Source organism: Antechinus flavipes, chromosome 1 (genome assembly GCF_016432865.1).
Source record: "Antechinus flavipes isolate AdamAnt ecotype Samford, QLD, Australia chromosome 1, AdamAnt_v2, whole genome shotgun sequence".
Lineage (NCBI taxonomy): Eukaryota > Metazoa > Chordata > Mammalia > Dasyuromorphia > Dasyuridae > Antechinus > Antechinus flavipes.
The window spans coordinates 122226738-122241966 of NC_067398.1; the positions used below are offsets into that span (position 1 = coordinate 122226738).

General features: G+C 35.7%; 1 long non-coding RNA gene across 1 annotated transcript; it reads right to left on the bottom strand.

Moving 5' to 3' along the window:
- Positions 1-1449: 1449 nt before the first annotated feature.
- Positions 1450-6843, bottom strand: LOC127549645 (uncharacterized). The gene is made up of 2 exons (XR_007950688.1): positions 6679-6843; positions 1450-1589 (listed from the first exon to the last, which is right to left on the bottom strand). It is a non-coding gene; the product is annotated as an uncharacterized LOC127549645 (long non-coding RNA).
- Positions 6844-15229: the final 8386 nt, after the last annotated feature.

Below are 15229 nucleotides of genomic sequence, written 5' to 3' on the forward strand. Positions count from 1 at the left end.
AGGTATCTTATATAGGGCTGACAAATTGACATTCCTAAAGCAGAGTTCTGAATGTAGACTTCCCTGCTCAAGAAACTTTAGTGGCTTTTTAGACTCTAGAATAAAACCAAAAAACTTGCCTTAGCATTTAAAACCCTTTACAGGGGGGCTCTGGCCTATCCTTCTAGGCTTTTAATGTATTTCTTCCCTCTTACATAGACTCCATTCCAAATAAACTGATTCTTTCTTCTGAGACTTTGCCTTTTCATAGACTAGCCTTCATGGCTGGAGTAACTTATTTTCTTACTTTTAATTCTCATTAACCCTAATTCCCTTTAAACTTCAGTTCAAGTGGTACCATTTTCAAGACCCTTTTCCCAATTCTTCCATTTGTAAGTACCCACCCTCCAAATCAATTTGTGCAGTCTCCTTAAGACATCCCTTAAAGATAGGGTTTAGTTTATTTGATGGTTGTATTGTCAGTTCCCAGTAGAGCACCTGCAGAGCTTAAATCTTTCCTGATTGATTGATTAATGGGAGAGCCAAAATACCAACTATATCCTTGTGACTGGTAATAGGATGACCCTTATTCTCATATTTTTGGGTATCTAAAAGATAGCACTGCACACGAGCAAAGGGGAGCTAAGAGCTCATCCTGTACACTGTGAGGATTAACAGCAATTTGGCCACAGCTTTACAAGACTCCTTTGGGACTCTAGCCAGGCAAATCTAAAACATAATCCTGCTTTTCTTTCAAGGTCTAATTCAAGTCCCATTCCTTCAGGGAGCTGTCCTGGATTCTTGTAGTCCACATCAAGCTCTTCTTTCTATCTTTCTTTCCTTACCATTTCTTTGGTGCTAATCCTAAGTTGTCTTTTGTTACTAAGAACAGGGGACTATATCTACTATTCCTTTTATAGTTCTCTTCCCAACTCTGTTTAGTAAGGAATTGCGTGTACAATATATACTTGTTAAGTAGATTTGAATTTAACTACTTCTCTGTTTCTCTTTGTCTCTGTCTTTTTGTGTTTCTCTGTCTTTGTCTCTCTGTCTCTTTCTTTGTTATAGAAATAAACTGATAAGGTTAACAGTGAACTGTGAAACCAGTATGAGGCAATGGTGTGATTTTGCAGCCATGAAAGAGAATGGTTAAATGAAAAAAGACATATTGTCTAGGACGTAAACGTCCAGTGCCCCTGGCAACTATCTGAGAGTAGGGGCTATAGATCAGACACTGATAAGCTTTGGCAAAGGGTGATACCTCATTGGAAGATCTTTTTATCAATGAAATAATAGGTCTGGTCTCTCACAAAAAAGTATTTAGGACCAGAAAAGTCAAAACAAAGTAAGTCCTCAATCATAAATGGAGTACATACCATGCTCAATTCTTGAGACCATCATCAGAAAAGACATTGAAAAACAAATGTCCAGAAAAGGTAGTTAGTAGAGTTAGGTGCTCTTCATATAAGATAATTTTGAGGAAATAGGTTAAATTTAATGTGGAAAACAGAGGACTGGAGATGGGTGTGTGATTGCTGGCTTTGAGTATTTTCCATAAAGTCTTGGAGGGAAAAGATGAGATTTCTTCTAGCTGATCCCAGAAAGAAGAGCTAGAAGTAACAAGTAGAAGTCATAATTAGAATTAATATAAAGTAAAAACTCTTAACTATTAGAGCTAGTCAAAACTGGAATGGGCTTCCTGCAGGGGCTGGTATTGGGGATAATGGTTTTTTTTTTTCAGTTGAGGTTTTAGTTGAAGGTTGGAAGGTACACTTGTTTGACTATTGTCAAGAGGATTTTTGTTTACACATCAGTTGGATAGTCAGAGTTGCATCATGGATAGAGGGCTTGCCTCAATGAGAAAAAATGGGTTCAAGTCCTGCCTTTAACACCTATCTGTCGGGTAACCTTGGATAAAACTCCTAAAGAATTTAAGGGACTGAAGTGCTTAGGCCATTCTCTATGTTTGTAAATTACAGTGAAAGTGAGGACTTGTATTGGTAGGAGTTTCTCACCAAAATTTTTCTATATAGGTAAAATCAAAAGTTGAATTAGATTCCTTCCAATTTTGAAATTCTTTAATTCTGTCTCTAGTTATGAGAACTCATTACATCCTTCAAATTAGGTTTATTCTTTTCAATGTCTTTCTAATTAATTCAAGAAACCAAGTGTTTTTAGTGTGCAACTTTGTCTGTTTTACTAGAAAATGCTGAAACATTTAAGAAATGTCACCAGCAGTTAAATTGAATTTTATTGTTTTTTCCATGGGATATACAGAGCCCTGAAAGACACCAGTTTAACTTAGGTTTGACATTGGTTTATGAACCTACACAGACAATGTAAAAGTGTGCTGCTTTGAAATGATCTGTTTTTTGAATGGGCAATGAGGGGATAAAATCCATTTGTTTCTTGAAGATTTCAATTTCAACATCTAACAGGTAAGGAATTTGACTCCTCTCTGATCATATTTCATGGCCACCATAAGTGACTGCTTGGAGACTTGTGCTTAATTACTGCAGCTGGGGAAAGTTGGGTGTATTCCAAGTCCAGTGGCATGATATATATGCATGTTCTATATGTTTTTACATATAATATTCACATGTGTATGCATCTTTTCTTGTTTGAAGGACAAAGGGATAAGAATTCTCCATTGCTCCCAGAATTTATCCCTTGCCTCTTCTTTTCCTTTTACTCTCTAACTGAGCTCTGACAAGGTTCTATAAATAGCAAAGTCCTCAAAGGATGCTAGGATTCAATCTTAATGAATTCTATGAGAATAATCATATTAAGTTATATTTCATATGTAAGTTGGCGAAAAATAGATTATAAACATTAGCTCCTTTCTTCTTTCCATCAACCCCATGAAATCCCAGTGAAATATTCACCTTATAGATGAATAAAATATTCAGAGAGATTATGTGATTTTTTTCAGATTTAGAGAGCGACAGAAGTTAGAGTGAAAGCCAAAGCTTCTAACCCCATTCCTCAATTTAATTATGGTACCCAGGCTGGAGATCAGGGATGAGTGAAGAAGAGTGGATGAAGAATAGATATAAGTACTACTAATGCCTCCCTGGAAAAACCATAGGTCCCCCACCATCCACTTTGTGATATTGCTACTTTAGGAAGATTATATGAAAGAGAAGAGAGACTTTTTACCCTAAGGAAAAGAAAAATATTAGCTGTATTTCCAGTACATTCCCTATTATAGAGACTGCATGGCAGGATGGAAGGTCCTTTAAAGAGTGGGATGACTGAGATTTGAGTTCCAATTATAAGGTACATGACTTTGAGAAATCTACAAGAAGTTAATAATACTCAATCTATTTTACAGAGCTGTAAGGATAAAATAAGAGGGTCTATTCAAATACCCTGTAAATATAAAGCAACCAACAGCATCCCTGTTTGTTAAAACTTAGTTTATTCTTTACTTTTAAAGAGCTTTTATTCATTCATTTAACAATCTTTAAGTACCTACATAATCTATGCAAAAAACTTTAAGTGCCAGATGTCTATAATTCTTTTAATAATTATTAATATTTTTATTGGACAAGACAGAGGAAAAACATCCTAGTCCAGGGGAAAAAATGTTGAATTTTAGATCCCTAAGATCCAAGTTCATGCTTTACTTTTCCAATTATTGTTGTACTACTTTTATGTTATTGTTGTCCAGTCATTTCAGTAATGTCCAACTCTTCCTGTTCTCATTTGGGGTTTTCTTGGCAAGATTACTGGAGTGGTTTGTCATTTTCTTCTCCAAATCATTTTACAGATGAGGAAACTGAGGCAAACAGGAATAAGTAAGTTCACCAGTGTCACACAGCCAGCAAATGTCTGAAGCCAGATGTAAACTCAGGGAGATGAGGTTTTCTGATTTCAAGCTCAGCACTCTACTCATTGTGCCACCCAGCTGCCCTTACACTTCCTACTTTTATGTCTCTGACAAATTAATTTAATGTCCTTGCTTCTCAGTTTCCTTATCTGTGAAATGAGAGGGTTAGGTTAGATGGCCTCTAAAACCCTTTTCAATTTTAAATCTGTGATAAATATCCTTGTGATAATATGGACTTGAATTCTTTGTAGTTATATGAATTTCTAATGCATTTTTTTGAAGCCCTATGAATTCTAATTTTATTTTAATATTTTATTCTAATTCTAATTCTTCATTTACCAACATTGATAATCTCCTGGGATTCTAGTTTGGTCATTTACTATAAGAGGATCTTCTTGAAATATGAGTCTTAAAAACTCGGAGTCTTAGAAACCAGCAAGGAAGGAAACTTGTTATGTATGGTCAGCCTTCATAGGTAGACAAACCTACTCACAGTAGGAGCTAATTTCTCTGTTTATCATAAATAAGACCTCAATGAAAGCCAGAGTAATAGTATACAAAAGAAACAGATCTGTATGAACTGGATTTTCATGTTGGCCAGCTAGCATATTCTCTTTACGAAATGGAAACCTACTTGAAAAATCTAGTTAAGACCATAAACTTGTTTGGTGAACAGAGACTCAGATGAAAATAATTTGGATGGTCTCCAGGGATATTTCCATTGACCTAAGTGAGTTTGGTGAGTCACCCTTCTCCATTATAGAGAATAGATCTGCCAAATAGACTGGAATATTTATTTCTCTATGGCACTTTCTTCTGGATGGCACCATATTCATACAGTGTGCCATTCTATAACATTCCATTTTAAATTAAATATCAATTCACATTTTATCATTTCCCTATTCCTTTCTTTTTGAAATATCTTCATATTTTTATTACATTACATTATCACATTCTTATTACATTATATCTTATTATATTTACATATAAGCCCAGTGATAATTTATATTTAATATTATTCAGTGTTCAATGGGAGAGTTATAGAATGTATTAAATTCAGTTGGACAATTCAATTCAATAACCATTGTATGGTACACCTATTCTGTGTGGGGTATTGTTCTACATTCAAGAGAGATTTTCAGATGAATGAAAAATAGAATAGGTGGTCTTCAAAGGTATTTCATATCCTCTTACTTGCAGTCTTCAAGCAAAGACAGGATGACCATTTACTTGGTAAATTGTAGGGAGATTGTTCAGTTGTGAGTCAGATTAGATAATCTCCCAAATCCATTTCAAGGCTGAAGTTTAGTGTCTATATAAATGAGAAACTGATCTTATAAGTATTAAAATGTTTATGCTCTATTGATCTTTCAAAAGAGTTAGTCCAGGAGAATTTTTTTTTAACTTTTCTTTCTATCATTTAGAAATGACTTCAGGGCAAAAGTGGAAATCCAGAAGCTGCTTGAAAGAAAGCATAAATCCTAGTAGTTTAGAGTTCTCTAGCTCACTTTATGTCTTGACTCCCCATTACACAAGGCAGGAATTTTTAGGATAAAGGGAAGGTTTCAATATGTGTAAAGGTTTTGTCTGCCATACACATATGAGAGTGCCTCGATAATGAAAATGGCCTTATCTCCTAAATCTAGCAGTTCCTTGATTTTTTCTCTCTCCATTCATTTGCATGGAAGAGGCAAAAGTGTTTTGTGGTTGAAAATTGGGAGAGGTTTAAACCTTGAGAGCTCTTGAGAGATTACAGAAAGGGTGAAATCTAAATAAATTCTGACAGTAAAATGAGCAAAAAATTAAATGTGGAATAAAGCAGACTTTCTGATCTTAAGTCAGATTAAAACTTTGAGTTCAAATAACAAATTTAAATCCAAGGACACAAGCTTCTGTTGGATTACTTTGAGCTCCAAAGAACATGTTGCCTAGGGTGAGAAAACTCCTAAACAAGACAAGCCCATTTTTGCCCAGACACAAGCATACTCCTTATGGAAGGAAAAGCCACTAAAGAAATTTTGGTTTTTCTTTTCTTCCCTCCTGTGCTGATTATATATGTTAGAGACCTTGCCTGCTACTTCTTTGAATTCTCCATAACAAAAAACACCACTGATTGAGCACTCCTGAGATTCAACTAACACTTTATTTTACTTCATTGACTGATGTGTGACATCGAGTAAATTTTCAGTATTTTTAGGAGGGTCCATCTTGTCCACAATTTAAGTTCTATCAGCCTCATAGAAGGGGCTCCCTTCCTGTCTTGGTCAATATCCTTTTTTTCCCCCTCTATCAGCTATTGCCTTTCTATAATTTGCTTTAGAAAAGGGGACATGGTGGACAGAATGATTGACTTGGTGTCACAAAGTTCTGATGCATACTAGTTGTGTGACCTTGGATATGTCACTTTATCTCTCTGAACCTTTTAGATCCCAAACTGAATTCAACTAGCTAATTCTACCTAACTTAACAGGTAATAGCTGTCCTAGAAGTCACACAGTAGAAACTTGGTCATCATCTCTTTTCTTTGCAGACAAATGCAATTTCAAATATTGTGAGGAATATATAATTAAATGATTGAGGAAAAAAAAAAAAACAAACCACTTTGCTAACATAAGCCCTTAGAAGTAGGTGATCAATATTCCAAACTCAGCATCTACTTAGAGCCTGGTTACTGATATAATCAATTTCAGTAAGAATTATCTTCCCTCATACAAAGGGAATCAAGTCATGTTATCTTCATGAAGGCTGATCACATGATGCATAATAAGGTTTTAACTGAGTAAAGCCTAAAGGAGGAAGGATACCATGAATAGTTCATCAGGCAAACAGGACAATAAACTATCAACTAGTGTAATGGAACAAGTCACCTGTCTCTTCCAGGAAACTGCCTAATTCAATTTCTCATCCCATGGCAGACACTTGGGATCAGGGATCATTCCTAGAAGCTGCTGCAGCACCTGCATTGAATTTTGATTTCCTTGGTTTCATGTTCTTTTTCACAGCACACCCAACATAGATAATCAGTTCAGAATGAAGGCTTCATTATGTAGGCGCTCCACCAAGCTGGCAGGAAATAAATTCAAGATAGAAGAAAATCAGCCAAGCTCTTTCTTACCTGACAGGAGTCAGCCCAACTTATTATAGTTCAGAAACAACAAACGTTGTTGCTTCAAGATTTCTGAAATAATCAGCCTTAATGGAGCAACCGATGTGTGGAAGTCTTAAAGTGGAAACCACATTTTCCTGGGTAGGCACAAAAAAAATGAATCTGACCCTCTCTAAGAGACAAAGGTTATTTTCTTCTCTATATTTTCCAGACAGTTGCTTGATTTCATCCTGGACTCCAAATTCCCAATCTCTTTGTTTCTAATGGAGGAATGTCTCACGTCCTTGAAAATGACCCACCTTTGTAAATGACCCAATTAGCATTCTTGGGAATGTGCAAACCACCCATTTTCCTTTTCTGCCTCCTCTACTAACTGTGCCCTCCTATAGCAAAGTAGGGTTATTTAAGAACTTTCCCTAGGCCCTGTGGTAATATTGAATAGCAGTAGCTGGTTCCAGCCTGTGAGCAAGGGCAGTGTACAGTTACAGGAGTAGGGAGCTTCAACATTTTTCTTGCTTGGCCTGACATTCCAGTGAGCTGCTTGGGTAAACAACATCTAAACTTCACAAGCTTTGAATATGCTTCACTCACTGTAGACAAGGGGGATCATTGGAAATGACGAGTAATTTTGAATAAACAGGATATTTCTTGTCAAGTTCAATGCAGAATTTCCATGGCATGTGTTTTAGATTTTCAAGGCTGTGAATCTAGAGAGGTAGGAGCTTCCAGGATCAGGGTGCTGAGTCTGAACAGGGCCAAAGAGTAAGATTTCAGAAAAATTAAATAATCTGGGTAATACAGGTAACACTTAGCACTTCAGAGGCCAAAATCTTGCTGGAGGTCTTTTGTGCAAAGTTAATTGGATCCAGATGCCATCCTTCTCCCTTCCATGTCAAACAGGACTTAGTCATGAATTTCTTTTCTTAAAGTTTGATAAGTAAGATATTTCACTTAGTTTTGGAAGAACTAATTTTTAGTGTTCTCATGGGCATGCTGGTACTCCTTCAGTCTTGTCTAGTCTATTAAAAACAGAGTCATAGATTTCCAGCTGGAAAGAACCTCAGCAATCATATAGTCTAACTTTCTTATTTTATAAATGAGGAAACTAAGTCACAGTGATCTGAAGTAACTTGATTAAGGGGGCACAGATAAAAGAATGAGGAAGGATTTGTAATCTGGGGCTCAACTATAGGAATCCTTCCACTGTACCCCACTTTTCTAGGATGGTGAAATCCTATATAGTTTGGCTTCAGTTCATGTTGAAATTAAATCTATTAGAAAATGAGAGAAGTAAAGGATTTGCAGACCAATTCTATGTAAAGATGAAAAACCAGGGAGTTTTTCTTATAAGTAAACCAAAGCTAAAAAGCTAAAGATTAATTAGCAAACCAAAGCTAAAAAAATTGGATGAGTTACAATCTGTATGATTAGAGGGAATATCCATATTGATAATCATAGATTCTTTTAAGGATCCAAATTACTGAAACCAAAATGTAGAGTACTTGGTTAAACCTGTATCTTAAAAAGAAATATTAGAGAAGTAATTCAGTGAAAAGATCTTTGTACTTGAAGTCAGGAAATCTTGAGTTTGCATCCTTCTTCAGACTCTATGTGACAGTGGGTAAGTCATTTCACTTCTTTCAACCTCAGTTTTCTTATCTATAAAGTGGGGATAATAATCACAATCCCTAACTGACAAATGAAGATCAAAAGAGAAAACAGTTAAAGAACTTTATAAACCTTAAAGGACTAATTATTAGTTATTGTTTTTAATGACATTAAATCTTAATTTATATCTTACAAAAAGCCTTCTCCAACTATTCTAGCTCACACTGATCTTCCCTTCACTAAATCTCCATAGGGGTTTGTAGAGTCTGGAATTATACAGAATGTCTCAAAATCACTATAGAGATTTCAAGCAGATTTGATTCTTTGTGACTCCATTTTGGGGTTTCCTTGGCAAAGATATTAGAGTGATTTATCATTTTCTTTCCCAGCTCATTTTACAGATGAGAAACAGGCAGACTCATTTAAGTGACTTGTCCAGTATCACAAAGCAAGTAAATGATTGAGGATCTTATAAAAATGAGTCTTCTTGGCTCTAAAACCAGTGCTCTATTCACTGAACCATCTAGGGGTAGCTAAGTGGTACAGTAGATAATGTGCCAGTCCTGGAGTCAGAAGGACTTGAGTTCAAATACAGATACTTACTTGCTTTGTGCCTAGGTAAATCAAGTAATTGTGTTTGGCTCAGTTTCCTTATATGTAAAATGAATTGGAGAAGAAAATGATAAACCACTCCTATATCTTTGTCAAGAAAACACCAAATGGAGACTAGAAGGATTGAACATGGCTGAAACAACTCAACAATAACAACAACAAACAGGGATTTAGAAAAAAAAGAGATTGGTTTTAAGTTGAAATGACACTAACACTGTCAACAGAGTGGGCCACGCTGTTTAATTGTCTTTATATCAGTTTGTCCATTTTCCTCTAATCACTGGATCATAGATTTAAAACTGAAGAACTTATAGGTCATCTAGTGCAATCTTTCCATTTAACAGATCAAGAAATTAAGACCTAGACAAAGAAAATGACATTCCTCATGATCACAAGGTAATAAGTGGCAGAAAATTAATTTGTGTCCTTTGACTCCAGAAGCAAAACAATTTGCCCTGTCACTAACCATTTGCTATGCTGATCTTTCTTCCCCATCTCAATTCTAAACTCCTTGAGAGCAGAATCCCTCTCTTTGGACTTTCTCTGATCCACTGATCCACCTAACTCCTCCCACTCCAGCCTGGCACAGGGTATGTTACAAAACTCCACAAATACTTTTTCTTAATCAGAATGGTAACAAGGAAGGCATATTAGGCTGAAATTCAGAAGAAGCTATCTATCTATACATCTTTTGGTAAGTCCTTAAAACCATACATCTCAGTTCCCTCATCTGTCAAACAAGAGAATTAATCTAGATCATCTCTTAAATCTCTTGCTCCAAGATTCTATGATTCTGTGCTAAGATAAGACATACAACAGGACTAGAGCTCCTTGGTCTTTCAGTGAAAATAATCAAAGGATGGAGCAACCAGCACAGGTACATCCGATACCTCCTCCAAGGAGTGGGCCTAGTCAGTTGGTTTGCCAAGGTGCTATCAACTGTTCCTAACATCATAGTTGGGGAATCGTGTTACTCCCATCATTCCAAGTGCAGAATTCCTAGTGAAGACAGATGAGCTCAGTGCAAAGGAAGGCTATTAATTGATGATAATGATGGTAATGGGATACCATAACAAAACTAAGTTTAATGCAAACGGAAGTGAGCCTGCTCTGATTATAAGTAGAAGAGCCTAAATTATTTGCAAAGTCATGTATTTCCAAAATTATACATTAGAACCATGTTTGTATAGCTTTGGTTTTCAACATCAGTGATGGATCACAATTTTTTTTTAACTGGGTTTGTAACTTATGCTTTCATCAGTATCTAAAAAGGATTTTCCCACTGTCAAAATAAAAATTCTCTAAGGGAATATAGTACTTTTTACTAAGGCAGTGAAAAGAAGACTGCATGGAATTATGTGACCTCATAGTAGCTTTGGTTCTGTTTCTAACTGTAGGACCTTATGAAAACTATTCAAATCTTTTAGGCCTCAGTTTACTCATTAATGAGGTTGGAGTCATAGCTCTTAAAGCTTATGGAAAGAATTCTAGGTTATTTTTTTAAAACTTCATCAAACTCTTAGATGAATGTAAAAATTAACTTAGCATCCACATATAATAAGCAATCTTTTATCCTCCTGTTATTTTTTCTTCTGTTTTTAGGCCTCTTCTCATCTTATCCTTTTCCTCATATTCATCAAGGTATCATCAAAATTTAATGTCTTGTAGACTTCTCAGTCACATTCACTGGTAGAAATATGAGAAAGTCACCCTGTGAATCACTGGTATTAGATCTTTGCATTTTTTCCATATTGAAATAATTTAACCAAAGAAATTGTATTTCCCAATCAATGTGAGCCCTGGGGACAGTTAATAAAATCCTATTTAAAATATTTTTAAAAACAAGTTGGTTTTATAGAATTGAGATTTAATTCTGGTTGATGATTTTAAATGCTAAGGTTCAGTAACAGTGGTGCCCTTCCTTCTTATAACAGACTTTCCAGGGTGACAGTACCATATTTTCTGCATTTTAGTTTCTGTTATGGGAAACAATGTTAAGGTACTAGAGAGATGTTCTCTGAGTAAGAAAGCCCTAGGTTCATGTTCTAACTATGATACATATTGGCTACATGATCTTGACTAAATGCTCCAGGAAACACTAAGAGTTGCAAAGTAGTAGCTGAATAGATTTGCAAGGAGTTTCTTTACTATATATTTCCTTGAAATGATGAAAGGTCCAAACTAAGCCCCTCCAAACAAAACCCTGTTATAAAGGGGATTGTTCCTTGTACAAGGTCATGGTTTGACAATTTCTTCACTCTTCTGGAAGTTAGTCTTGATTGTGGTGATCTTCTTCTTTTAAAATAAGTAGAATAGTTCTCTCTGGGGGAGAGGGTAGGTTTCTCCGGGGAGGTTTTCTTGGAGGCGGTTTTCTTGGAGGCAGCCTTAGTATCAGTTCAGATCAATAATTACCCCAAAATGCAGCCAGGTGATAAAAGTTCAGATCTTTTATTGCCTCCAATATAGCCCGGTTAGCTTAGAGTCCTAGAGGCCTACCTCTCTGCTTGGTTCCAAGAGCTCCCTCTGAATGTCTCCAAATCCAAAGGTTTTGTCCTTCAGCCTCTGCCTCTGCTTTCTTCAGCCTACAGAGCCAGCACCAAGTTGAATCTGTCTTGCTCTGAAAGAGCCTTCTCAATCTTCACTGAACTGTCGATTCATAGCTTCTTCCTCTGAAAACTCTTCTTCCGCCACCAGCCAGCCAAGTGGAAAATATTCCTTGGAATGAATCACTCTTCACTGGCTTATATATGATTCTTCTGAGAGAATGGGATTATGGATTTTCTCCCATAGTGCTCTCTAGCCCTAAGAGCTTCAAGGGAGGTGTGAATTCAGATATCTCATACTAAACCCTGAAATTTCCGAAACGTGTGAGCTCCAATGAGTAAAGGTGCAAACACAAGCATTGTATCAATTAGTTCTACTTAGTACCTTGTTTCAGGTTCTGGCCCAAAATATCTTTTGTAAGATCAGATCAATAATCTATCAACTCTAATGAGTTAGCAGTTTGTAAAGATTCCAACACTTGATGCGTTCAAAAGTGAAGACTTTCTGCTTTGGGGGTTATATTTAACAAATATTTAATATTGTGCCAGACCCTTTCCCCCATTAATCATGAGGTTTCCAGGCTACCTTTTCTTATTTCCATTTGATAAATGTTCAGGAAATACAAATTAATTTTGCTATGAGCCTAAGGAAGAAACATAAATCTTTAAAATAAATAAAAGTCTAAGAATGTATTTCAAAGTCAGAAATAAAGTATTTTAAAGATACTAATTTGGAACTCTGCTTATTTCCATTGGCATGGATTTTGAAAATTGACTGCATTTGTAAGAATTAAATAATAATAGCAACTATGTAGCATTTTAAGGTTTGCAAAGTACTTTATAGGTATTATTTCTTTTCATCTTCAAAATAACCCTGTTTGTGGTAGATGCCCATTTTACAGACAAGAAAAACAGAGCTGAAGAGCAGCAAAGTGACTTGTGCAAAGTTATAGAGGATTGCTTGCCCATATCCTATTGGGAACAGGATTTGAACTCATTCCCACTGTATCATCGGGCTATATGAATAATGCCTGAAAAATATGATCTATACAGATCAGTGGATTTTATTAAAGAAAATGTAGGCAGTAGTTAATAGCGTGTGTGTATTTCTGTGTCAAAATACCCAACTGGTGAAAGCCTACTGTCAAATACATATGTAGAATTTGAGCATTTCATACAAATTAATGTGTCTTTAGAAAGAGTAATAGAGCAAGGAGAAATACTTGAGGGTTGATTTAGAGTCTTTCTATACCAACAAAATAATACTTTGGAAATGGCTGTCATGAAAATCCTAGTGGCTATAAGTCACGGATATACTCTGGTCCCCTTGTAGGAGCCAACCATGAAGCTACTTCTCATCATGATGGTCTGAGTGGTATAAAATATGGGCAGGGAAATAGGCTCAAGTAGAAATTTTGTAAAGTGTATTGTTTGAAGCTATTGGATTACATTATGGTAATTTTAAATGTGTTTAGCTAGAGAAGAGAAGATTTTGAGAGGATGAGACAGTTGTTTTCAAGTATTTAAAAGACCATCCTGTGGAAGAGATAGTAGGCTTATCTTGACTGCCCTCAGAGAGATGAACAACAACAACAAAAATCTGAATGGAAGTTACAAAGAAGCAAGTTATAGATTATAGTTGGAAGTAAAACAAACAAATAAAAATAACTTTTCTAAACTTTAGAACTACACTATTCATAAATATAATGAGTTGCTCGAAGAACTGTTAGGTTCTCTTCATATAAAAAAAATCTTTAGTTAGAGGCTTGTCAGTGATATTAAACCAGAGATATCTTTCAGGTATGGATTGCCCTATATTCCTATTCTAGTCCTTTCCAAATCTCCTGTTCGATGATTGTGAGATATTTTTTCAGTGTTCAACAAAGCAAGGTGTGCAGCATACTAAAAAAAGTGAAAATTTCAAGTGGAATTACTATTTGCCATCACTTTCTGCAGGCTTCCCCCATTGAGAAAATCCAAAATGGCATCATTTGCTACTCCAAATAAAGACACTCAAATTTGCCTGATTTGGAATGTTTATCATTCTGTATTACTATGATGTTTTCTAGCATAATGATTGCTCTTTAAAGGTTCTGGATATAGACAACTTCTTTTGGAGTTCTGGCAATAGTAAGTAGAGGTTTCAAGTTCATCAAATGTGTCCTGTTTTTTCTTGGCCTTGAGTCTGGCCACCATTTCTCACCTAGATATTTGACTTTTGGGGAAACTGTGTGCATTTCTGTTCTTTTCTGGTTAGCTTTCTGGAAGTCTTGGGACCAGCCTTCGTTTCAGCAGAGTAATCACCACAAGAATAGCCAGGGATAAAGTTCAAAAGTCTTTATTGTCTCCTTGCCTGGAGCCTGGGCTAGCTTTCTGGAGACCTTCAGATGGATCTTGGTGTCAATGGAGAAATGAAGAAGGAGAGGCCAGCCACCATGATGGTGGGAGATGGAACGTCTCTTGTCCAGTCCTTGTTAGCATTTATATACTTTATTATAATTACATCATCGTAGATGTCAATCTTGTAGAACTATATTAAGTATTAAGTACATGTAAAACTAGATAACCATTGTCTTAAGTTAACACCTTGTTTAAATCAATCATACTGAGTCTTAAGTATATTTCTTCAAATTTCCTGCCCTTTACGATCCTCTACTTGATAAAGTGTAGAAGGGTCCAATGGTTCCTTTACTTTCATTGCAATGTAAATACTTTCTTTGCTAGGTAAACACGTTATTCATTTCCTTCTTGACTTCCTTGTTTATTAAAATGAAAGCTTTTAAAAAAAAAGGTAATTCTAAAAACCCACAAACTTTTGTATTTAGCACAGGGATTGACGTAGGTATTTAATCTATTTTTGTGCCTGCATATTGTTTAGATGACCAGAGTAGTAGAATTTGAAGGGTAACTTTGCTAATCTTTCTTCTCATCTAGGCAGAGGCATTGCAGATTACAGCAATTGTGGTTAATTCACTTTATTACTTGGCTTTGAGATGAGAACTTCAGTAGCTAAGAAGGAGAGTTTGATTCCTATGCATTTGTAGTAGTGTAATACTAGACTCTTTGATTCCAAAATCACCCAGTCCAATTCCCTTTTTTTAGATGCCTCTAAATTAATCTTCCTAAAATACCAATTCCAATAGATGATTCCCCTCATCAGAACCTTTCAGTGCCTCTCATTTGTATCTGTGATAAGTACATCTTATTCTGCTATTTAAGGCCCCACATAATTTGACCCCAACATAATGAATATGGGGAAAACTTCTTTTGGGTTCATCTTTCTTTTAGAATATCTTAGCATTGTCATAGTTATCACTGTTTCTGTTCAGTGTTTTGAAGAAATAAAGGCACTTTCCCCCTTCAATATCTTTAATTCTGCAACTAATAACTGAGATCAGGTGGTTTTAATTTCATGAAATCAGGATGACAAGCACACTGAATTAAATGACAACTACCATGTTGGAGGCATGCTCAAAAACAAGTTGAGGATTAGAAGTAAAGGTATCTGAATCTAGATTTGTTTACATCTTTTTTCATCCCTTTGAACCT